The sequence below is a fragment of the Watersipora subatra genome, chromosome 11 (genome assembly GCF_963576615.1).
Source record: "Watersipora subatra chromosome 11, tzWatSuba1.1, whole genome shotgun sequence".
In the NCBI taxonomy this organism is placed as follows: Eukaryota; Metazoa; Bryozoa; class Gymnolaemata; order Cheilostomatida; family Watersiporidae; genus Watersipora; species Watersipora subatra.
In genome coordinates this window covers 1,846,840-1,873,002 of record NC_088718.1, presented here as the reverse complement: position 1 = coordinate 1,873,002, position 26,163 = coordinate 1,846,840, and the positions used below count along the sequence as shown (strand labels likewise).

Sequence of the window (26,163 nt, the reverse complement as noted above, 5' to 3'; positions counted from 1 at the left end):
GAATGAATATGGAATGTACCTTATATGGTTGAGAGGGAATGAATATGGAAGGTACCTTATATGGTTGAGAGGAAATGAATATGGAAGGTACCTTATATGGTTGAAAGGAAATGAATATGGAAGGTACCTTATACGGTTGAGAGGAATGAATATGGAAGGTAACTCATATGGTTAAAAGGAATGAATATGGAAGATACCTTATACGGTTGAAAGGGAATGAATATGGAAGGTAACTCATATGGTTAAAAGGAATGAATATGGAAGATACCTTATACGGTTGAAAGGGAATGAATATGGAAGGTACCTTATATGGTTGAGAGGAATGAATATGGAAGGTACCATATATTGTTGAGAAGGGAATGAATATGGAAGGTACCTTATATGGTTGAGAGGGAATGAATATGGAAGGTACCTTATATGGTTGAGAGGGAATGAATATGGAAGGTACCTTATATGGTTGAGAGGAATGAATATGGAAGGTACCTTATATGGTTGAGAGGAAATGAATATGGAAGGTACCTTATATGGTTGAGAGGAAATGAATATGGAAGATACCTTATATGGTTGAGAGGAAATGAATATGGAAGGTGCGTTATATGGTTGAGAGGAATGAATATGGAAGGTACCTTATTTGGTTGAGAAGGAATGAATATGGAAGGTACCTTATATGGTTGAGAAGGAATGAATATGGAAGGTACCTTATATGGTTGAGAGGAAATGAATGTGGAAGGTGCGTTATATGGTTGAGAGGAATGAATATGGAAGAAAGGTACCTTCCATTTTACTTTCAACCTTATCTGGTTGAAAGGAAAATGAAAAATAAATTTTCCTAACCTGAAATTGGCTAATATGAACCAATAGGTTTTCATAATTAATTGCATCTGCCAACCCCCTGCTGTTCTATTGATTTTTATTTCTCTATTAGTCTTTTGCTATTAACTACTTGTGCAGTTGTATTTGGTTGTTACAAGTATCATTACTCTATTATTACATCACTTCCTTCTTTTAGTGATTCTGCTAATCGCCCAAATACGAAATCTTTCTTGATGCCATCAAAGCATTACTGCGCCAGTCGATGAAGCATTCAGTTAGCATCGAGTCAAGCGCTGCATGTGGAGCTGGTTCGTTGATATTGCTGAAATTGCCGACGATGAATAGTGATCCCCATGCGCTCAGTCTCTTCTCCAACAAGTAGAAATTAGAACGTGTATCTACCTACAGGAAGATGTTCTACTAGGCTCGCTGCTTCGACAATAGCCTGAGTCTGATGCATTATCAGTCGGGGCTAGTCGTCTCATAATTTGCACAAGTCCAAAAGGCTTGCGAACTCTGAGCGCACAGGTAGTTGTGGCAGCTGATTAGTATTGCATTTTGGGTATTGGGAAGCAGCGAGCCTGACACTTGATTAAAGACCAGTTTAGTTCACTGAGAATAGCAGACTTAAGAGTTTGTGTAAATGGGGAGATGGAGACCAAGGCTTTTCATGGAAACAATTATTGTATTATTGGAGCTCAGGCTTATTTTAATGTTGTACTGATGCTTCCACTATGGGCTCAAGATATGGAATAACCCTATATAAGTTATTCTGTAATGGTAACTCTCAAAGGGAAACCGTATGTTTGTTCTTATCAATGACTCACTGATCAAACAGTTGATCACCCATTAGTTCGCTGATGTGTATTGTTAATAACTGTCACATGATTAGTTGGTGTTGCATGAGATCTTAAGCAACCCTGAACATGTTATTCTATAATGTTAACTCAATCAAAGGGAAACTAGGTTTGGGCCTGTCGATGACTCACTGATCAAGGAGTTCATTACTCATATATATTATTAATAACTTTCTGATAAGCTGACAGCTTTTTCTCTGTGTGTTTCATAGCGTGTTTATTCTATTTAAACTCGCCTAGAAGTATGCTGTATTGTATACGTACTACTGTTTGTGAACTCTAATCATAACCTATCAATGGTGAATAGAGCTTATCTAACAAGATAAATGGTGGAGTAACCCATATGTTTATGGGCTGAAGTTCAGTATGATTTTACTGCAGCAACTTGTTGACTACACTTCAATAGCTATCAGATTCATGGCTAACGTTTGACATTCTCAACATATGATTATAGGGACTTGGTAAAATATTAAAAAAAAGTTTTCAGTTTCCTCTTCATCTTTATGGCCGTGTCAGCCATCGGAGCTATCTCATATAAACTCATTATTGTTCCCAATATTAATTATTATTATTTTGTTATACTTAAGTTTGCAGCAGACCTAAAGGAACACATTTTTGAGTGCAGTATATACTAATTACCAGTGTAGTTTTATTGCTATGTAACACCATATAATCAATAATCCATTATCTTTGGCTTGATTTGTTTATGCTGGCTGTATCATGTCAATAAAATATCTCAGTGCTTGCTTCTATATCCTATCAATAACAGAACTATTAAGTGCTTACATTGTTGGTGCATCATGGTCAAAAGTTTCATGTCATACCATGAATAGAAATTTATAAAAGTCGACCCAGAGTATAAGTCAAGGTTTAAAGTTTGGTTTAAAAATTCTAGTTTTGACATGAACCTGCTGTATAAGTCAAACCCCTTCTCTGTCTCAAATCGTTTGATTGCTAATAATTCAGTCTACATCAGAGGCAGGCGATGCGTAGCTGAAGAAATGGCAATCAGAATCGTCATCAGAAAACACCACGTTTTTTGTGTCATTGACAATACGTGCAACAATTAATTATCAAAAGAATAAGAAACAACAGTTCTAGTGAAGACCGCAAGACACGAAAAACAATGCTTCGCCATCGTATTGGCCTGCCTCACCGATGGAATGAAACTGCCACCTTTGATAATATGTACGTTTTTAACATGAAGGCCATGACGCAAGACAAGTTTCTGTAGGATTCATGTACAAGAGAAAGGATGGATGATAGCTGGTGTGTCGAATGGATTGCCAAAGTGTGGGCTTGTAGGCAGATACTACAAAAAAGCACAAAATTTGGAAAAAAAAAACATTCCAGAAGAGAATCTTAGTGATGACAGTTTGATTGGGGAAGAACGGGACTGACTTAGTGTTTGATCCATTTCATGTTGAGTAGAATTACTAGTATTTTACTATTTTTATAAATAAATCCCTATATGTCATATCACGTCACTTTGATTTGTGATGGTTTTTTGAAGTTGAATTTTTCTAGAATTCCTGTCATGAAAAACATGATTGCAATATAGGTAAGTCGAGGACGGATTTTTGAGCTCCAAATTTAATGTCAAACTTTTGACATGCGCCGGAATTTACGGTACTTGTCAAGCCTTCTATTCACACTTGATCCGCCAGATGTTTGATATGACATTACCTCAGTCTTATTTCTCCCTCCAAAATGCTTTTCAGATTTAGTGCTACTAAATGGTGTAGCTATTATATTCTCATTCGCAAAACGTGAGCAAGGCTGCAAGCAAATGCCCAATATTTTATATGACACAAATTCATTTCATTTTAAGTTGAGGAATTAAAATACTCCGGATGAGCAAGGCTGGTTGGCACTAAACTTCCCTCTTTCTGCTTATGATAAAATGTGTTGTTTTTATACCTATGGTCAAAGTATCAGTCAAATTAGTATCAGCAGATATTCCATAGAATGTATTTGAGTCAACTTGTTTTCAAGTGGGGTGCTGGCAAGTCTTACTTTTGGTGTATCTATGATACATTCTTGAGACCGGCTAACTTGCGCTCTGATGAGACAAACGGTTCGCGGTGCCCAACGCTTCTTAAAATACAACTTGCTGAAACCAACTCACTTGTGCTGTGATGAAACCAACAGAGTGCGCTGAACCAAATGCTTCCTACACTACAACCTGCTGGACCCAACAGGCTGGCTTAACTCATTGTAAGAGCAATAACTGTTTAATTCTAAACATCACTACAACCTTCTCTGAGCTTGCTGCCAGTTATTTGACTGCCGATCAGAATGTGGTAACTTTTCTCCAATGAATAAACAGTTTTATTGAATTCATATAATCATAAGTCTCCCTCAGGAGCAAAACACCAGCTGTCCTGCCTAACAATTTGCAGCAGTAGTTATATTGTGTAAGTGAGTGAATTAGAGCATAACAATTATTTTTGAACCGACCAATCAAGCTACTTTGCTGTCTGCTAACTTTGCACGATTTCCGCATACGAAACTATAAAAATTGTTTTGCTGCAACTAACCATCATGATGCAATAAACTAGGCACTAACAAAAAAGCCCGTGAAAAATTACATACAATAACAGCATTAATAATAGCATAATAACAGCATAATATTGTGAACAGCACTCTCACGTAATAGAAAGACATATTCTGAGAACAAAAAGTAATAAATACAAAATCTCATCGGAAGAAAAATTATAAACAAAATAGAACCATATTGTTTAAAAAAGTTTTAACAGCTAGTAACTAATTGGAACAGACACAGTATTTCGGCATACAACCCTGAACATTAATAAATTTCATTAATGTGTGACAGTATGAAAAAATTCTTTAAAAACTGTCAATTGTGTAGAAATATCTATAAATTTTGGCAAATGATGTCTTTCATTTTTTGTGTCAATTTTGATCCTAGAAGCCCTTTGTATATATCAATGCCTCAGCCTTATCATCTTTTCATCAGTCCATCGTAAATGAATGCTTCTCTGCGCTGAATATCTCGCCTTGCCAATGGAATCGCTCCAGCGTGAGACACCATCCAGTCTGGCTTGCTCTGCGAGGTGCTCCCCGTAGCCCTTTTCAAGACCATCACTCATTGCATGGTTTGTTTGTTAGAATATCATTTTCGATTTTTAGGTTTACTACTTTGCGCAGGCCTCGATAAAATGGTAAAAATAAATTAAGCCCTTTTTCATTCTAGGGCTTTGAAAAAATACCAGTTTCCTTTGCCAACTTATCTCATGTAACAGTAACTGGTACATAAGGTGGTAACTTGGTACATGATGGCATAAGCAAAAATCGCAATACCACTAATTAAACAAGCAGTCCAAATCTGTGAGAAATTCATATAGGGTACATCCTTGTTTGTACATAAGCCAAAAACTATCGCCTATTCATTTGATAGAATTATTGGAAGCCACTTATGCGGGTGCACATACATACATGTTCTATTAGTGTTATAGGTTGTTTAACAACAAACATTCAATATTAGTAGTTATTTAATCATATATAAGAACTATACCTGGTGTATTATTCGTAATCAGCTGTCTTAGGTTGAATGTAGTCTGAAACTAGGGCCTGGCTAGCCACTAATACTATGGTCGAACAGAGCATTTATTGTATGAATTTCAATCCTTCAGTAGCACTCTGCCATCTGCCGTTTTTCTTAGGTCCACTATTTCTCCTAATCTCCTTCTTTAGCATGTACTAGAGCTTGTGGCAAGGAGTACGTGTCAGTGTTTATGTTCTCAGCTAGGGCTGTTTGCGATGTTGTTGCTATATCGCAACTAGCTTGCTATATGATGCTTGGATTGTAACTCACGTACAATTTTGGTAAGAAGATGTTATAAAAGATTGAGGTCTTCGCATATACTGTAGGTAGGTCACCTCTAGTTGTAGCTCATATACTGTAGGTAGGTCACCTCTAGTTGTAGCTCATATACTGTAGGTAGGTCACCTCTAGTTGTAGCTCATATACTGTAGGTAGGTCACCTCTAGTTGTAGCTCATATACTGTAGGTAGGTCACTTCTAGTTGTAGCTCATATACTGTAGGTAGGTCACCTCTAGTTGTAGCTCATATACTGTAGGTAGGTCACCTCTAGTTGTAGCTCATATACTGTAGGTAGGTCACCTCTAGTTGTAGCTCATATACTGTAGGTAGGTCACCTCTAGTTGTAGCTCATATACTGTAGGTAGGTCACCTCTAGTTGTAGCTCATATACTGTAGGTAGGTCACCTCTAGTTGTAGCTCATATACTGTAGGTAGGTCACCTCTAGTTGTAGCTCATATACTATAGGTAGGTCACCTCTAGTTGTAGCTCATATACTGTAGGTAGGTCACCTCTAGTTGTAGCTCATATACTGTAGGTAGGTCACCTCTAGTTGTAGCTCATATACTGTAGGGAGGTCACCTCTAGTTGTAGCTCAATACTGTAGGTAGGTCACCTCTAGTTGTAGCTCATATACTGTAGGTAGGTCACCTCTAGTTGTAGCTCATATACTGTAGGTAGGTCACCTCTAGTTGTAGCTCATATACTGTAGGGAGGTCACCTCTAGTTGTAGCTCATATACTGTAGGTAGGTCACCTCTAGTTGTAGCTCATATACTGTAGGTAGGTCACCTCTAGTTGTAGCTCATATACTGTAGGTAGGTCACCTCTAGTTGTAGCTCATATACTGTAGGTAGGTCACCTCTAGTTGTAGCTCATATACTATAGGTAGGTCACCTCTAGTTGTAGCTCATATACTGTAGGTAGGTCACCTCTAGTTGTAGCTCATATACTGTAGGTAGGTCACCTCTAGTTGTAGCTCATATACTGTAGGGAGGTCACCTCTAGTTGTAGCTCAATACTGTAGGTAGGTCACCTCTAGTTGTAGCTCATATACTGTAGGTAGGTCACCTCTAGTTGTAGCTCATATACTGTAGGTAGGTCACCTCTAGTTGTAGCTCATATACTGTAGGGAGGTCACCTCTAGTTGTAGCTCATATACTGTAGGTAGGTCACCTCTAGTTGTAGCTCATATACTGTAGGTAGGTCACCTCTAGTTGTAGCTCATATACTGTAGGTAGGTCACCTCTAGTTGTAGCTCTGGTGTTCGGAGTGAATTCAGTTTTACTGTTCAAAAAAGATTGAGGTATTTGCATATACTGTAGGGAGGTCACCTCTAGTTGTAGCTCTGGTGTTCGGAGTGAATTCAGTTTTACTGTTCATAAAAGATTGAGGTATTTGCATATACTGTAGGGAGGTCACCTCTAGTTGTAGCTCTGGTGTTCGGAGTGAATTCAGTTTTACTGTTCATAAAAGATTGAGGTATTTGCATATACTGTAGGGAGGTCACCTCTAGTTGTAGCTCTGGTGTTCGGAGTGAATTCAGTTTTACTGTTCATAAAAGATTGAGGTATTTGCATATACTGTAGGGAGGTCACCTCTAGTTGTAGCTCTGGTGTTCAGAGTGAATTCAGTTTTACTGTTCACCAATTCGTTGTTCATTTTCTTCCTTTGCTAAAAGTGTATGCAGACAATTGTGTTTAATGTTGTAGCTCCTAATGTTAATGCTAAAGTTTCTATATTTAGCGTTTCACAAGCGTTGGTTTTGTTTTTTCTTCCTGTTACATTAGAAATGAATCGTACAACAGTATCTTGCACCATTTCCATGTTGTACACATGATAATGTTGGCAGGGGTCCCACACCACTACTATTTTCTAATTGCCATCTATACAGACTTGCGGAGGCCAGTAGGCTATTATCCCAGAACCATGGTTATCTCCTAGCTCCTAGATTGTCACGGGTTCTTAAAATTGATAGCCTTAGTATTGAGTGTTAACATCTCTGGTTGGCAATTAACATAACTGTATATTATGTTATTAATAATATCATAATGATCATTATCAGATAACTGATATAACAATTAGTAATAACGTAAACAATATCATAGTAAATGTTACAATGGCAGCCATGGTTCAGCGGTTAGTGTGCTGTCTTATAACCAGTAAGTCAGTGGTTCGAGTCACAGAAGAACCATTGGTGGTATTAGAAAGGACATCCAACCACAATTGCCCCTGTACCAATTCCCATGCGCAGATCTCACAGTATATTCAGTTTCATGATAAATCTGGTTCGGAATAAAAGTGCAGCTGAGAAGGAATAAGTCTTGATAATGAAGTTGGAAAAAATTAACTAGGCAAATAAAATATGATGAGTAAAATGGAAATGATTGCTAGTTAGTTTCAGTATAGTTGCAGTTTCATGTAAAATCATCTACTAGTAGTAGCATTTTTCTTGATTTTGCTTTTAGTAATGGCTGGAGTAATTCAGGAGTGGTGGTAGGCTGGTGCAATGCATGTTATTGCTTATCACTAATGGTGCAATAAAATACTGCAACAGTGCTCTCACTTTGTGGTGATGATGATCTTGGGTCTAGTGAAGTGCAACATGTAGGTATATCAGCTGTTTCCCCAAGACTCTGCTCTGTCGGTGACAGCTAATGATATATATGGAAAGTACCTTATATGGTTGAGAGGGAATGAATATGGAAGGTACCTTATATGGTTGAAAAAAGAATATGGAAGGTACCTTATATGGTTGAGAGAGAATGAATATGGAAGGTACCTTATATGGTTGAGAGAGGAATGAATATGGAAGGTACCTTATATGGTTCAGAGGGAATGAATATGGAAGGTACCTTATATGGTTGTAAGGGGAATAAATATGGAAAGTACCTTATATGGTTGAGAGGGAATGAATATGGAAGGTACCTTATATGGTTGAGAAAGAATGAATATGGAAGGTAACTTATGTGGTTGAGAGAGGAATGAATATTGAAGGTACCTTATATGGTTGAGAGGGAAGGAATATTGAAGGTACCTCATATGGTTGAGAGGGAATGAATATTGAAGGTACCTTATATGGTTGAGAGAGAATGAATATGGAAGGTACCTTATATGGTTGAGAGGAATGAATATTGAAGGTACCTTATATGGTTGAGAGGGAATGAATATGGAAGGTACCTTATATGGTTGAGAGGGAATGAATATGGAAGGTACCTTATATGTTTGAGAAGGAATGAATATGGAAGGTACCTTATATAGTTGAGAGGAAAGAATATGGAAGGTACCTTATATGGTTGAGAGGGGAATGAATATTGAAGGTACCTTATATAGTTGAGAGGGAATGAATATTGAAGGTACCTTACATGGTTGAGAAGGAATGAATATGGAAGGTACCTTATATGGTTGAGAAGGAATGAATATGGAAGGTACCTTATATGGTTGAGAGGGAATGAATATGGAAGGTACCTTATACGGTTGATAGAGGAATGAATATGGAAGGTACATGTACTTTATATGGTTCAGAGGAAACTGAAAAACAATTTTCCTAACCTTATATTGTCTAATATGGATCAATAGGTTTTCATAACTAGTTACATCTGCCAACCTGCTGTTCTATTAATTTTCCCTATCAGCCTCTTTATATTAACTCTGCATTTGCATTTGGTTGTTGCAAGTAGCGTCGCTCAATTATTACATCACTTCCTTCTTTCACAGATTCCGCCAATCGCAATTCAATATCCTTCTTGATGCCGTCAAAGCATCAAATTACTACATCAGAGCATCAAGTTCTTTCGCCTGTCCAGGCGATGAAGCGTTTAGTTGACATCGAGTCAAATGCTGCATGTGGAGCTGGTTCGCTGATATCGCTGAAATTGCCGACGTTGAATAGTGACCCCCATGCGCTCAGTCTTTTCTCCAGCAAGATGAAATTAAAAGGTGTATCTACCTACAGGAAGATATTCTATCAGGCTCCGGGCTTCGACAATAACCCGAGTCTGATGCATTATCAGTCGGGGCTAGTCGTCTTAGAATTGGCACAAGTCCAAAAGGCTTGCAGACTCTGAGCGCACAGGTAGCTGTGGCACCTGATTAGTATTGCATTCTGGGTATTGGGAAGCAGTGAGCCTGACACTTGATTTAAGACCAGTTTAGTTCCCTGAGAATAGCAGACTCAAGAGTTTGTGTAAATGGCGAGATGGAGGTCAATGCTTTTCATGGAAACACCTATTGTATTATTGGAGTTCAGTCTTATTGTAATATTGTACTGATGCTTCTACTATCAGCTCAAGATATGGAGCAACCCTATTTGTGTTATTCTGTAATGCTAATTCTATCAAAGGAACACTACCCTAGGACACTTATGTATTCGCGGCATCTAACTTTCGCATTTTCGCGGCAGCATACTCTCGCGAAAATTTCATGAGCGAAACTAAACTATCATAACGAACAAGCGAAAATGCGAAATTAAATGGCTTTGTTCATTGATATTCACAATAAAATCGTCATACTAAAAATGCAGACAAGTTTCGTGTGTGGTTGGCTCATTGGGTAATTTTTGCTAAACTCATTATAGCTAATACACCGACTGAGCAGCATGGCCAAACAAATTAAGATAATAAGTTTTTTTGGAAAAGCCTAGACAAATTAGGAAGATGATGATATTAGATTAGTCATTAAATTTGTAACTGATGAGGATGACAGTCTAATAGGGAAAGTCATAAAATTTAATAATAATTATTGTGGTGATGAATTTTATTACCAACCCGAAGCAATAACAACCTGGAGCCATGGCCACCGCGTGTTATAAATACTTGAATTCTAATATCGGTACCACATAAGTCACTGCGTCAGGGACCTTGATGTCATTGATAGTCCAGGAAACAAATGGCAGCAAGCTATCAAATTGCATTATTGATATCGCCTACACATTTCTACCTGCGGCTTATATAAGGGTGCGGCTAATCTGTGGCTTTTTCTTTAACCGCTAGGGCGCACTAGTAGTCAGTAAGCCACCTCCAATTATTGTTCAGTTCTGCTCCAGTTGCAGGGATATACACTGTGTAGGTTGTGGGTTATAGAGTTGAAGGTGCTGAACAACATGGCAGGTAGTAACTCACTGCAAACCGGCACATTCACTCAGAATTAATGATTTTTTGAAAACTAAAATTGAGGAGTTGCCCTCTCTTGCCAAACAAATTTCGGCCATTTAATTGGTTTAAAGCACAAAGTCGTTTAAGAGTGAATACAGTGTGTGGAGTTCTAGCATTTATTTATATTGAGAAATTGAGTTTCAATCGGCATGTTTTTGATTTCTGACTAAGATAATCAGCATTATGATTTGTTGCTGCCACTTTCAAAGCACTAGTCAAAGAAATCTACCCAAACAACTGAGTCAGCTATGCTATGATAAGTTGCTGAAGTATGCCAAAGACTGGGTAGTTACTAATAAAGATCCAGAAAGAACTTTGTGCAAGGAATTTATACATTCTTATACTTATGATGATGTTGTTGATAAGTCCACTGGTAGCAAAGTTGAGCTGCCTTTAATTCACCAAACCTGCTATGTAAGGATAACCAGCTTAGCAAAGCTCAAATCAGCACAACAGTCAACTGTAAGTAATTTCATAATTCTGAACTAACCTGCAGTACCTAATGTTTTTAAAATTTTAAATTACACTTATTAAATTAAAATTACAAATTTTGAGCTAGGCTTTCACTGTTGTCTAGACAACTCTGAATGATGAATGAAATGTATGAATGTCTGCATCTGGTTAAATTTTATTGGTACATGTTTCTTTCAAGATTGTAACTCATGAGAATGAAGATCCTGAGCCAACTACTAAATAACTGCGCCCCTCATCCTCAATAAGAGCTGAAACTACGCTACCCAGACTATGTGTTATTTGTGGAAAAAAGGAGCGGTGGACTAAGAAAGCTGGGAAGCGCATCAGAGATGGTCTACTAAGGACAGAGACCAAAGATGCTGGTAAGTTAGGTAACCTTGGGATTATGTTCATCACAACCGGGGTCTACACTAAAGACTAATTAATCTAGCATTTGTGATGGTTTGTTGAATTGTTATGTTTGTTTTTGCAAGGTAAATTAAAACAAGCTGCTGAGCTAAGAGCCTCCTGGTACATTTTCTTTCTGCTGACACTGTCGCTCAGGAGATGTGTTACCACAGACAGTGTTACTACCAATACCCAAAGCTGAAATCATTGTATAACTCCCACACACAAGACACGGGTGCATCATCCAGGTTGGTGTAATCACTGTTCATTGTTATTTGTGTGAATATGAACATTATTGCTGGATGTTCTGTACGTAGCTGCTCCCATCGTCCAATATCAACCAAAACCAGGCTACAAACTAATATGACATGTCCACTATATACTTAGATTTTAGCAAGGCACCAAATGAAATATGAAAAGTGTGTAAATTGTGATTTACATCAATACTTACTATGTGGAATTTAAATTATTTATAACATGCCATCGTTCAGCTATACTCTGTTTCTTTTTAGTGAATATTTACTCAATCAGGTAAAAACCTAATATACATGTATGTAATACTGCACAATATATAGATTGTGTGAAATGTGTCTATTTTTTTGCAAAACAGTAGAGATGCCCCAATTCTAAATTCACCAGCCGATTCAGATACCGATCCGATATACCGATTTTTATTGAAAAATAATCCGATTCAGATCTTTTGTGTTGCACAGATAGTTATTCATTTTATTATGCAAATACAAACATATAAAATAAAGAAAATATAAATATTAAGGTATTAATTTGTTTGTGTTTATGGAAAAAATATACATGTATATACATATTCACATACTGACATACCGTGCATGTAGTAACAACACAGTCCATGTTTCTTGTAATTTGTAAATAAAGGTAATTACTGTTAGTGGTACAGTTCTTTCTGTGATAACGAAATCTCTCTTCTATTGCTAGATAAACTGCTGCTCCTGTACAAGTTTAGAGCAAATCAGCGTTTGTTTTAATTACCGTTAGTGATTCAATTCTTTCAGTCAGAAGTCTCTTTCTTCTATCACTATCAATGTAGCCAGTCGTACTAAAAGGCGATGCCACAGATGATGAAGGACAGGCTAAATACCGATAAGCCACTGGGGTTACCGTTTTTGTAAGGTACAAACGATACATTGTATCGTCAGGATCAAGAAAGTGATAGACAACTTTATGCACCGACTGTTTGAATTACTTTCGTAATGCTAGTAAATAGAAATATTACCCTGCGTTTTGTCTCCATATTTGTTATCTTGCTCATGATTGGCTGCAATAAATCCTATCACTGTAATTGGGAAATACTACACTTTGTGATTACGTCCTGACAAAGCAAAAAGGTTCCTTAGTCGTGTTGATCAAAGTATAGCCATGAAATAGATTGTGTGACAGGCCTGAAATTCATTAGGTAAAAGTAAGGAGCTTGCAGCTGATGTTTTTTTATTAGTGTAGCAGGCTAAAATACGGTTTTCTGCTAAATAGTTAATCTGTAAAAAGTACTGCAAGTTTCAGATAGTTTCAGAAAAAATCAGCCGATACCGATTCAGATACTTAACACCCATATCGGCACCGATACCAATTCCGATACCGAAATCGGGGCAACTCTACAAAACAGGATGCATAATCTAACACCTAATACACTTACATCCTGTCTGTGTGTGTGAAATTGGAAAAACTTCTTAACATGGCCTATGCTGGACTGGTGTCCTAAACAATAAAAAAATGGATGATTGTTTCCTTGGTGAGGGAGTACCTTCTTATGAATTACAGTACATGCTATCTGAACATTGTGGTACATGGGAATCTATTGCGACAAACAGTACCATATGCATTTGTAATAATGTTTTACTTATTTTTTTAGTAACCTGGAGACACGACTCAGCCCTACCTTCTGCCGGGAAGTGATCACTTATCGATTAGTCACCATAAAGCAGATCTTATCAATGACTCGGTTAAGAGAGCGTTACAATAAGTATGATGATGCCCCCTGATATCGAGAGGTATATAGAGTAATATAGAGTACATAGAGTAATGGATTGTTTATTAGTTTATTTGGAAAGATGTTCCCTTTGTGAAAAAAGCCAAACATGATTTGACTTGCAGCCAAGAATGTCTTAAATTGCTCAAAGAACTGTTGGTTTGCCAATAATAGTTTACATGCTGATCATCATACTTTTTTGTCTAGGTGCTCTGCAAAGATGGTATCTCACACAGAGTGAGGAAGTATTCAAAGATGCTTTTTGCTCATGTAAGGCTAGTCAATGTCAGTCTGGACAATGTGGCTGCTATAAGCTGAACCTGAAATGCTCCGAGTTCTGTCAGTGTTGTCAATTGTGAGAATAAAGCTGGAGGAAATGACAACGACAAAGGAGAAATCCAAGAGGACGAAGACTTTGATGGCTAATTTCAGTTCTGGTGTATTTGAATTCATTGTTTTCTTCATTTGTCCCAACATAATCTAGTTTTAACTTTTCCGTAGACTAGTAGATAATCAAACAAATCAACTACCAATGTTTTTTAACTTGTTTGATAATTTGCAAGGCATATGCCAGCAAGAGGGCATTTCTATCCACCCCTGTGATTTTTTCACAATCAAAATCTTTAGTTATACTTTCATTTAAAAGATTTGAGTGTTCAGTCAATAAATTTATGAAAACTTAATGCTCAGTTTGATTTTAAATGATTCCCATATGTAATGAAGGGGGTCTGTTCATATTTTTATACACCCCTGTTTTCCCGGCTATCGTGCCGGTTTGGAGCGAGTTACTACCCAGATTTGAAAAATTCAGATTTCTTTTACCCAGAAACCACTTAGATTGTGTATATCCATGTAACTGGAGCGGAACTCAATTTTTAGGCCACTTTTTAGATAGTGGCTTACTGACTATAGCGGGAATCTCCAATTAGTGGCTTCTAGCGGTGAAAGAAAATACGAAACAATGCCTCACGGTACTGTCCCATTAGGCACTAAGTTAAAAAGCGTCGGATAATATGAAACGGTGCCGTTCTCGACTGTTCCGTTTTAAACAGGAAAGTTGCTGCCACGTTAAAAAGCATAGTCCTTAGTTCTGCGGCCTATTCAAAGGTGCGGCTTATGTATTGTTTTATTATCGTTTATTGAAAAATAAAGCAGATGCAGCTTATATAGAGGTGCGTTTTATAGTCTGAAAAGTACTGTAGTCCCAAATTGAAACATATTTCGTACCAGTGAACTGGACCTGAGGAATCTAATGATGTTTGTTCCACTGCATTTATTTTCACATCACTATATTTTCGCACTCATCAGAGCTGCGAAATTAAGTTGCAGCGAAATTTTACTCTGTATGCTACTCACGAAACTAAATACTAGCGAAATATAAGTGTCCTAGGGTAGATGTTTGTTCCTATCGATGACTCACTGATCAAATAGTTCATCACCCAATAGTTAGCTGATGTGTCTTGTTAATAATTGTCACATGATTAGTTGGTGTTGCATGAGATCTGGAGCAACCCTAAATATGTTATTTTATAAGGCTAATTCTATCGAAGGGACACTGTATGTTTGTTCATATCGATGACTCATGGATCAAGGAATTCATTACTCCTATATATTATTAATAACTTTCTGATAAGCTGACTGTTTTTTTCTGTGTGTGTTTGATAGTGTGTTTCCTCTATTTAAACTTACATAGAAGTATGCTACAGTTTATAAACTATAATCATAACATATCAATAGTGAGTAGAGCTTATCTAACAAGATAAATGGTGGAGTAACCCATTTGTTTATGTGCTGAAGTGCAGTATGATTTAACTGCAGCAACTTGTTGACTTCACTTCAATAGCTATCAGATTCATGGCTATCGTTTGACATTCTCAACATATGATTATAGAGACTTGGTAAAATATTAAGAAGGATTTTTCCGGTTCCTCTTCATCTTTATGACTGTTGGAGTCTATAAGCTCACTATTATTCCATTATTAATTATTATTGTTTTGTTATACTTAGGTTTAGCAACATATCTGAAGAAATACATTTTCAGAGTGCAGTATATACTAATTACCAGTGTAGTTCTATTGCCAAGGAACATCGTATAATCAATAATCCATTATCCTTTTTTATATCGGTTTATGCACGCTGTATCATGCCAATAAAATGTTTCAATGCTTGCCTCTATATCCTATAGAATATATAGAGGTGGTTTTCAAATAGAGGGTGGCATTGTATTTTTCAAATGGCTCATCAGATTTGTAGGCAAATAAATTTAGACCTTTTACCGGTGAAGCCGATGTCACCTATATTTTGCCCTTTGTTTTTGGTGGAGCGACATTAATTGTTTTGGATGCAGTAAATCTGCTACCGTATCTCCAAATTATTCTAACTTATCAAAGATATCCTAATAAATATGCATTGAGAAGCCGACAAATATCTCTACCAGTTGATATCTATTGCTTGCAATTAACCTGCAATTATCTTATAGTCTGTGTTCTGCTTTGAAATTTGTTGAGGCTTTCAATTTGTTCGAGCAACTATGGGGTATAACGACTTACAAGTTTAACAGGAAGATCTCAGCATTCCTTACCTTTTCAATCACACCTACTGGTGATACTATTGTTAAGCAGCGATAATTAGCCATTTAAAGGGTAAGTAAAAATATGTAAACAATCTTTTTCTTACCCCATACGTAATTAGCAAAATCAACCAATCAGATTCACAGACAAAAATCTATATTTTTTAACACGGCGGCTATTTAGGTTCAGTGATAGCACTTAGGTAGGATAGGAGATAGCACTTAGCACTTAGAAACTTGTTAACGTTAGTAGTAGCAGTTAAAATTTAATATCTCTACTTAAATTGTTTCCCACTGCTAGCTATCATGGCTTGCATAATTCCCTACATCAGAGTAAGCAAGCTCACAACATTTTAGAAAGCTGATAAGCTTTGTTAATGGAAATAAGCAAATAATCAAACTTTTTGCAAGTTACTGAGCAGTATCTACAAAAAGTTCAAGAAGTCCATTGGAAAATAGTTAAAGCCACCTTAACAACTCGAACTGCTCGTCTCCTGTAAAGACCATACTGAATGCTGAGTGAGATTTACTTTCGAGTCAAAATATCAAAAAACCTCTTAAGTTGCAAGGACTCTCAAATCAGAAGAAACTAATGTGAGAAATCAGCAAACTAGTCTATTTTATCCTTTAATAATCATTCAAATGATTAATCAATCAAAAAGTAAATGCATTGCTTCATTGAAAATTCTGCATGCTCTCCACTTATACACCCATCTGCAAAGATGAGGTGGCTTATTGTTGGTTGATGTTTACTTCAATCCAATGAATCAACGATTTCGATCATTATTCCATATGATTTCATATCATGCATATAGGTAATAAACTATACATCAATCTACTGCCTGCTTTTGATTAGGTGTTGATACTGTGCCCACATGGTCTCAATATCTGCAACTACAGATGTCTCATGAACCCTGTAGCGGTCTTATAAACTGCCAAGTTCTTTTGATCTTCCAGTCAGGTCTCACTATGCCCAATGTTTGTGCTGAAAAACCTCTCCACAAGTTTCAGAATTCTGTCTGAACCTCATCAGCAAATGAGTTGTTTGAGCAGCGTTGAACGGATTACATAACAATACACCCTAGTGTATTTATCATATGGCTGAGCTGTACTATTCAAATCTTGACTAAGTACACGGTAAGAATGTAACAAAGAAAACCACACAAAACTATTTGTGACTCAGTAAATCTCTGTAATTGAAAGACTCAACAGCTCAGTTAATCTCTGTAATTGAAAGACTCAACAGCAAACCAGCAAATGTTAGAAAGTGAATAAAAGTTGAAAGGAACACGTGAAATTGATGGTTGAATGATTGAAATAGTTGTATGATATTTTAACCATTGTGTTTAGATGCAGCCATGGTTGCTCACTAAACTTGTAACTTATCCATGACCGATGATTGCTTTGGTCATGGATAATTTGCAATAAAACTTACCCATGACAGTTTGAAAATTTTTGGTAACCCCTTATTTATCCGTTCACTTCATCACTGACACCATTTATTTATAACAGGGTTATGAAAAGGGTAATGGGATTAGTTATAAAAAACTTGATATTATATCTGAATAAAACAGGAGAAATAAACATAATATATATTTCTTCAATTAAGGAAAAAACATTAGACAGCACTTTTCATAGTAAAAATGAATCTTGAAAGATTCAATTTTGCTCTATATAGCTTATACAATATCGTTAGCTCAACTTACTAATTTCAAATGTGGTGGAAACAGTTTGCATATGCACTATGCAACAGTAGTCCTTTCCAGAGGAGCGGTAGTTGTAGACTTCCTTTGCTACAAAGCTTCTTTATGGAAATGTTATGTTATCATGGTTGAATTGTTCCTCAACTGAGCTGCTTCAAGCGACCTATTTGTAGCGGTTATATTCCAATTATACAATTGACTACAGCAAACCTTCAATAAAAAAAGTACATGGTTGTGGCAAATGAATGATTTGATAAGAAAATTTTGAAATTTTGAGGAAATAATGCATTTACTTCTTGATTGATTAATCATTGAAGGATGGAGTAAATGAGTTTGCTATTTTCTCACCTTGGTTTCTTCAGATGTGAGAGTTTTTGCAGCTTGAGAAGCAAACTCACTAGCTGACTCACTGGCTCACTAGCAAGCCTCATCCAGCATTCCATATTTGGATGAGTCAGAAATGTGAGTTGTTGCGATGACTTTAATTAGCAACAAACCTCACAGGCTTTTTGTAAATAGTGCTACATAACCCACAAAAACACCTGATTCTTGGCTTTCTTCCATTACTGAGGCATATTAGCTGTGCTACTCGATTGTAATGAATTATGCAATCCATGATACCATGGTAGCTAGCTGTGAGAATCAATTCAGAAGAAAATATTTATAGAACATCTACCACTACTTTTTTATATCGTTGGTAACAGGTCTATGTTTAGCACACCCAATGTTAGGCACATGCTATGTTCTGGAAGGCTCTATTTTTTGCACTTTTCCACAAAATTGAGTGAAATTGTTTGAAAGGATAGACAACTTTTAAAACAAATGCGATTATTGTGTTTTGTTTTAAAACCGTCGTTACAAAAATACACCCATGGAAAATTACAAACTGCTCTGATGCACTAAAAAAATAAATGGATCTGACGAATGAACATTTTTTAAATTCGGTAGCGATACTACACAAAATATTAAAGAAGAATAATCTCGTTCAGTGTTATATTTATTATCTCAAAGTAATATAGATGAACTTATGGACTCCTTAATTCTTCTCTTTAATTTATGAATTATATATGAGATATCTATACCTTTCTAACCATAACCAAACATGAAATCTGTCTTCCTCACTCTACGATAATACATATTAATATAATCATGTAAGCATATGTAACATGCTTTTTGATAATGCAAAATTATTCTTCTAGGCCTACTGTTTTCACCGCTAAGTATTATATAATCAAGAAGACCTTTGCTCTTACCTAAATGATATTTATACTATAAAAGAGTACTGAACTATCACTGAACTATGATTACATTCATAATATCATAGAGCGAGGAACACTAAAAAGCTGGTATTAAAAACAGCTTATAAACAGTGGCAGGTAATGTAGTTACCATTGGCTAATTTGAGTAAGCTAGTATCCATATTGCTAAACTTACTAATAAGAGCTGTGAGAATCAGCTTTAGTGATGTTGCGCGTAACACAGAGTCGCTATGCATATTTTAACCAAGATAAGGACACATATATCGCCCAATGAATCCATTTTATCTCGCATAGCTTAATGGGTTAGTTTATCGCCTGGAGAGCGGAGGTTCCGAGATCAGATCTTATACGATATGGATTTATCATTGCTAGACACTAATCAGCTATAGCTGGACAGACAACCACAGATGACAAACTTTGAGGTTTATATATATAGATAAACATAATGGCGTATATACAGCTAACTTATTAATTTATGGAAAGTCATAACACTTACAACATTTATTAATAGTAGCTGTCATCTTTCTCTTTGTCACTCCGTGTAAATCTACTTGTCACACTTTCAGCAGATTTTAGTTTTGGGGTTCCTGATAAGTCTAGCTAGACAAAGTAAATTACATACTTTCCAATTAGGTAGGCCCTAAATTCCAATATTCTATAGTACATATTGCTTTTTTATGTTCACTCTACTTTGTAGAACATCTGTAGATTGGGTGAGGATGATAACAGGCAGTAGAAAGTTTTATGATGGTGTGTTATTGAACGTACAAATGCTACCATTTCAAGATGTACCACTGACATGATGGTGCTAATATGTGATGAATGAAATAGTTGAATAATTTAATCTGTACTGGATGTTTATACTGTAGGCGAAACATCTCGCAGGCGCAATGTCTTGTAGGCATAATCTCTGGATACCGGATCCTATCGATAATCGTATCCTAAGGGCGCACTGTATTATTGAGTGGAAAGCGTTGATGTGGACTGATACAAATAATATCTTTGCAGGATAAATCTTAAACTTGTAATATATTTGCTGATTCAATCGATGGAAAACTTCAGAAAGTACATAAAAACCTACAAGAATGTCTATTTAGCATATGAACTGTACTGAGTGTAAAATTAGTTCGAAATTAGTGCTTCTAAACAATATACCGAAAATCTTAATTAAAACAGTCAACTTGCAAGATATCCATATTATGATTATTTGCTATATGCTTATTTCCATATTATGCTTTCTTTCCTTGTGGACTCCAATCTATCAATGTTTTGCCAGCTTCCTGGTAAATAACTGCATAATATATTTATACAGTTATTTATTTATTTATACAGTTTACAGAATAACACTATATATCGAAAGAAGACAACTCCAATGTTCGATATATTTTGAGACCAAATAATCGAATGTACATGCAACGATATCGTGCAGCACTACTTCCATAGCATAAATCTGATGATTGCTCGATTAATCACAAAACTTTATCCAAAATATCTGATGAAGAGTGTCTCACACCAGCCAAACTATTAGTTCTAAAACTGGGGGAGGGGGTGGGCCTAATAGTTAGGCATGTATCAAACAAATATCAACATTGAATACCATGTGAGGCATGCTTGTACATTAATGTATAGCTGACTGACTTGTTACCTGAACTATGGTAATAATACACCCTGCCAATTATCAAAGCTTCATCTTAGATGAATAGAAATGATGAAAGCCTGATGACATACAATTTGGACTTGCATTGGAGCAGCAACAAAATGGGACCAGTCCAGAATCACTAAATTCTTTATCCTTGGAATGGACTGGAATTTTTACTTTTTCCGTTCCGAATCCAGAACAAGGACCGGGAATTATTTAAAGCACATGACTACTTTTCTGGGACTGGGCACAACCTAGCCTGGGCATAGCCCACATAGGAAAGGGACGGCCTCCCTCCAAGGGGGGCCATGCTCAGGCTAGGCACAATCCTAAAATTCACCTCTTTTGCTTAAAACTGCAGCCTTCTCTTAAAGACAATGGTGTGGTCTGGAGAGTGATTTCCTGACTCGTTGTACGGGCCTTCCACCATTCAATGAAGGTCTTAAAGGCCGGACCATACATAGTCGCCTCATAGTAGTTTTCAAATTTAGCAGACATGTCCTTGTGGAATGCATCAATAGCTGCTTGCCTTAACAAAACTCAATAATATGTACATGATGTGCATATTCTAAACAGCAATATCTTCCAGTGTTATGTAATCTTGTCTTTTAACTATTGAATCATCATTGTTCCCACAGAGTATGTACTTTGGCATGAATCATAAAATGTACAATCATTTGAGAAGCAGAAATCATTACTAGATAAAATGACCAGGGGAGTAAACACCCCACTGGAGTAATGAAGCAAGAAGCAGAAGGAGGTAAGTTTGTTGAACAGAGAACATAGGACAAGGGGCTTCCGACGGGATTTTATCGAATCAATCACCACAGTGGCAAATAATAACCATCAGGTATGTTATGTCATGATGGTTGCTGACACCAGGGCTGTATTGTTCATTTTTAGGATGCCTCTGCCAATATATTGAGTAGGCCCCTTAGGCAACTTGTGAGGGCTGTAGACCCGAGCGGCCAGCGGGGCGGATACGGGAGGGGTGCAACGCCCTATCGAATATCGAAAAAATTTTACAGAACACACAAAAAACCTTATCTGAGAGCAGTTTTAATTGTATTATTGCAACTTATACAAGCAAGGATAATACTAGAAAAATTTCTCAGAAATCATCAAGAATGCTGTGTATCACATTCCGTATGAATTATTGAATACATGTCATGTGGTATGTAAACTTGTGCCAGGGGTAAGAAAGTTAAATATTATGATTATTGATTAAGATTTTATAATAAACTCTAGGCAGCAAATCTATAAATAAACGACCAAAGATTATTTAAAATTGAATATTAAAAGGTTTGCGATTCTGCTGAGAAAAAATAATGGTAGAGCAATGAAGCTAATTTGAGCTATCTAGATCTATAACAAGAGCACCAGTCACAGAGTGACTCAAAGTTCAACGTGATGTCAGAGTTCTTTACTGAAGATTATTTAAATTTGAAGATGGTTGATTTTAAATTTAACAAAGTTAGAGATTCTTCTCACGCCTTGGGTGATCAGGTTTGGTGCTAATGGTACTACCCCCTTACCCATGGATAAACAGATTCAACGAGTGAGCCTAAAATAAAAACTATACAAAAAGTATATCCATGCAAATATAGATAATAATATGCTCATTAAACAAACAAATTATAGACATATAATACGTGACTAGAGCTTGTCAAGCAGAAATTACAAAAAGAAAAACACAAAATTACGAAAAGTTTAAATTGGCTGTTACGTGTATGCAGCCTCAGAAAATCTTGAGTTGAATTCCATGCAATGAAGTAGATGTTTTCACGTAAAAAAGTGTAGAAGAACTAACAAGCATACTCAATATATTAGCAGTAAGAAGAAAGCTCGAGGCAAATTTCTTTTTTCTTGAAAGTTTCATGATAGTTCTAAACACGTCTGATTCACGCAGTGTCGATATAACAAATATAATACTAAAGAAAACATTTCAAACATCCTTTGCAAATTGTAATCAGTCAAGTGACTATTGTCAAAATATTTCGTAAAACTGCAATAAGGCTAGTGAAGCCAACCAAGAATTATTCTACACGATCCCGTAAGCAATTGGCTTCCCATAACTATCAAAATATTGATCTTAAGTAGAAGTAAGTGTTTTGAAAGTCCAGAATTTATGGCAGTCGTCAAAATCAAAACTCTTCGTCAGTTCAACAGCGTCTAGCACATTAAAACTTGATCATTATCATTAAATATATGAATAAGAACGGACAAAACCGAAACGTCTGAGCAGTAAACAATGTTGTCGAAATGGATTCGCTAGGTTTGCAACCACTAGTAATATTCTGAAAACGGGCTCTGCACGATACGTTCGCACCTTTCGTCCGAACATTGTCGACACTAAACAACAAGAAAATCACCGTTGGCCGTTATGGTTGCTGAAATTTTGCCTCTGCACAGCAGAGGCTGCCTCATAGAACAATACGGCCCTGGCTGACACGCTATAACAGGCATGTGTGACAAAATAGCTTATGGATGAAAAACATGTATAAATATGTTGATCATGCACCTTGTCTCGTGGCCTACCAAATCTAGCGCTGTAGTTCAGAAACCTTTGGTACCACTTCCACTTCTGAATAACTGTTCTCACTAGAATGATAAAAAGAAAACAATTGTTCACAAAAAAATACATATCCACCTACCTAATGAATTTTAGTGTTTGAGTAATCATACCCACATATGACCAAACTTTATATTGTATAACACAAGTAGGTTTTAGTTGAAAAATATTATTTATACACCACTTTCGTACTGCAAGTGGTTTGAATGAAATCTTGGTCTCAAAAAAATTCCAATCTTTATTAATAGTAAGCTTTATGGCTGGCATTGTTAGTCATACATGAACACTCCATTTTACAAAGCGTTGATGGTAAATACTAGGTCAGTACCTTTTAACAATCTCTTCATATTCAAGATGTTCTTCTACTTCTTCTGTATCAATCGTTTCATTATCTATGAAAGTATTGAGGTGGAGCGGCTCCAACCAGCCATTCTGTGCTTTCTGACCTGTAAAATAGTTAAGTAGGCCTATGTTTTATGAGAGTTCACTGTGAATAGTCAAACTTTGCATGTAACAAGGCTAAGCAAACTCGTTGACTTTTTATCATTTTTAAACAATAATTAGTCCTATGGTATTACCTGTTGAAAGCCAAAACAAATCCTCCCTTTGGTGCTGGAGTGGCTTGTAGTGGTGTTCATTTGTTCCATGTTCAAATGCACTTTCCGTCACAGCCCACAGGTGCTTACAGAGGTTTCCTGTGTTGTCATAAGTGCAGCTACGCAAACCTAGGTCAGCTTGAACGAGTCTCTTAGTCTTCCCTATGACAACTTCATACTGGTTGCCCACCTTCTGCAAAGACCAGGTAAGTTATATATATACATAAAAACCGTAAAGCCATTATTGCAGCAGAACTTACTATACTTGAGGAACGCTCAATGAAAATATCTGGATTTAAAAATTGCACTCCAGTTATCTTGGGAGACTTCAATCGTGATCTACTGCTCAGTGCCTCAGACCAAAGCAAGAGAAAAAAGATGTTGGAATTTTTAGAACGACTAAATTTAAGACAAGATATCACAAACCCCACGAGGATAACCCTCACTGGCAAAACTCTCATTGACTTCATCATCACACGTAAGAACCTGTTCCCATTAAAGGCAGATGTTATCCCAAACAGCACCAGCGATCACGACATAGTTTTTATAGAGATCAAACTATCCCTGCGTTGTAAGCCTCATGAAACAGTAACTTTCTGCTCGACGAAAAACTTCAACCAAGAGAATTTCTTGAATGATCTCTATCTAAGCAATAGGACTGCATGCCCCCAAGAATTCCAACACAAGACATCTCCCATGTAACTCAACTTACCCTACTTTAAAATTATGTCCAATAACAGAAATTGAACTAATCCACCTCATCTACCACCTGCTACTCACATGCTTTATTATTGCTGATGAAGTTGCAGGTAGTTTCCTTCTGTGTCTCAGCTCTGTCCTGCCATGGGCAATATCAAGAAGTCTATTACAAATTGATATCTCAAATTTTGTGATCAGATACTCAGTCAAATGGACACAGTTCAATGCTCTAGCTCGATGAAGAACTGTGTCCTTGAGAAGTCTAAATGCTGCCTCCACAAAATTGTTGGTGTTGTTACCTTAAAGATCGAACATAGATGTTAAGTATAAAAGAAATACCTCGGCAGCATAGGCCCGCATAAAATCATACAAGAGGCAATATATAATAAAGCTAGAAGGCCATACAAGTCAGGCTTAAATGAGTATAAACTAGACAAATGAAAGGACAATAACATTTTATGCAATTTCTTATCGTACATAATATCAATTGCAGACTCATGCCAAGCTTTGAACTTTGTGGTATACACTATGTGTATGACATGCAATGCAACACCAAATTCAATTGACCCCAGCCCCATGTATTCACCTATAAAACTATGGAGGTGAAGAGCTGAAGCAAGGAACAGTGAATTGCATGCAACAAGCTTATTTTAATAGCCACCTCTTGTGAGACTGCTCTGGCTGAAGCACAAAGCCCAAAGACTTCGCCTGCCATGACTTTGCCCCAAGATAATTGGCATAATTTGGATATTTTGTCATGGTCACTCTCATAGCTATAAATCATTAAGGAAGCTGTAAATGGCTGCGTTTCAAAACATCAAATATACATTTAAGGTATGCTAGATAAATTACAAAGAATTACACCTAGCCTAACTATTAGTCCCCAAGCCCCCCCTTCCCCCTGCGGTTTGAGGACTAATAGTTAGGCTAAAATTACACCAAATAAACACTGTAACCTCTACACAACACCAAGGATTGGTGTTGCTATTCTGCTTTTGTTATTTTCATTATCCATTATACAGGGTAATCATTGCTGCTCCATTTAGTACTCATGCTCCAAAATATCAGTAAGTATAAAAAAATTGCTTTCTGAATTAAAATAGACATCAAATACATAGCATTATAAATTATACTTACATTTCCATGTATTCAAATTCACTATCGCTGTAGAGAAGCCTACAAAACAGTTCCATGCAGTGTTACAATCTCTCAGGTGGATCTTGTTGTGGCTGTTGTTTACAGCCATCTCCACACTGCTTGCTGTATGTGGAATGTGCGCGGCAGCACTCGACTTTCAGGACAGTGTTAATGGCTGCATGTTCTGCCTTTGAGTCATCAACCATGAACGACCTTGGTCCAACTAAGCCTAAAATTGTTGAATAATGGGTGTTGATCATACCAAACAAGAAGAAGGGTAGAGATGGGTTTCTTGTCACCAAAACACTGATTGCCAAGAGATGTTTTATGTGATTTGTGAAATGCATTGTTCTGGGTACTACCAAGTTCACTCATTAACCACTAAGCAGAGTGGGAATTTTTTTCACCTGTCTCTCAGCCTACATTGTTCTTTCGAGTACCAACATTCAATGAATTATAGT

At 36.7% G+C, this 26,163-nt stretch overlaps 1 protein-coding gene and 1 long non-coding RNA gene across 3 annotated transcripts in view; one reads left to right on the top strand and one right to left on the bottom strand.

Annotated features, from left to right (window-relative positions):
• LOC137408812 (E3 ubiquitin-protein ligase XIAP-like) overlaps nucleotides 1-26,163 on the top strand; it is a 173,930-nt gene that overhangs the window by 24,274 nt on the left and 123,493 nt on the right. The window lies entirely within an intron of this gene.
• On the bottom strand, nucleotides 20,833-24,870 carry LOC137408679 (uncharacterized). 2 transcript variants are annotated; one of them, XR_010980109.1, is made up of 5 exons: nucleotides 24,647-24,870; nucleotides 23,849-24,059; nucleotides 23,599-23,716; nucleotides 23,237-23,299; nucleotides 20,833-21,227 (listed from the first exon to the last, which is right to left on the bottom strand). It is a non-coding gene; the product is annotated as an uncharacterized lncRNA (long non-coding RNA). The 2 variants fall into 2 exon arrangements; XR_010980108.1 differs by lacking the exon at nucleotides 20,833-21,227 and having other exon boundaries at nucleotides 23,208-23,299.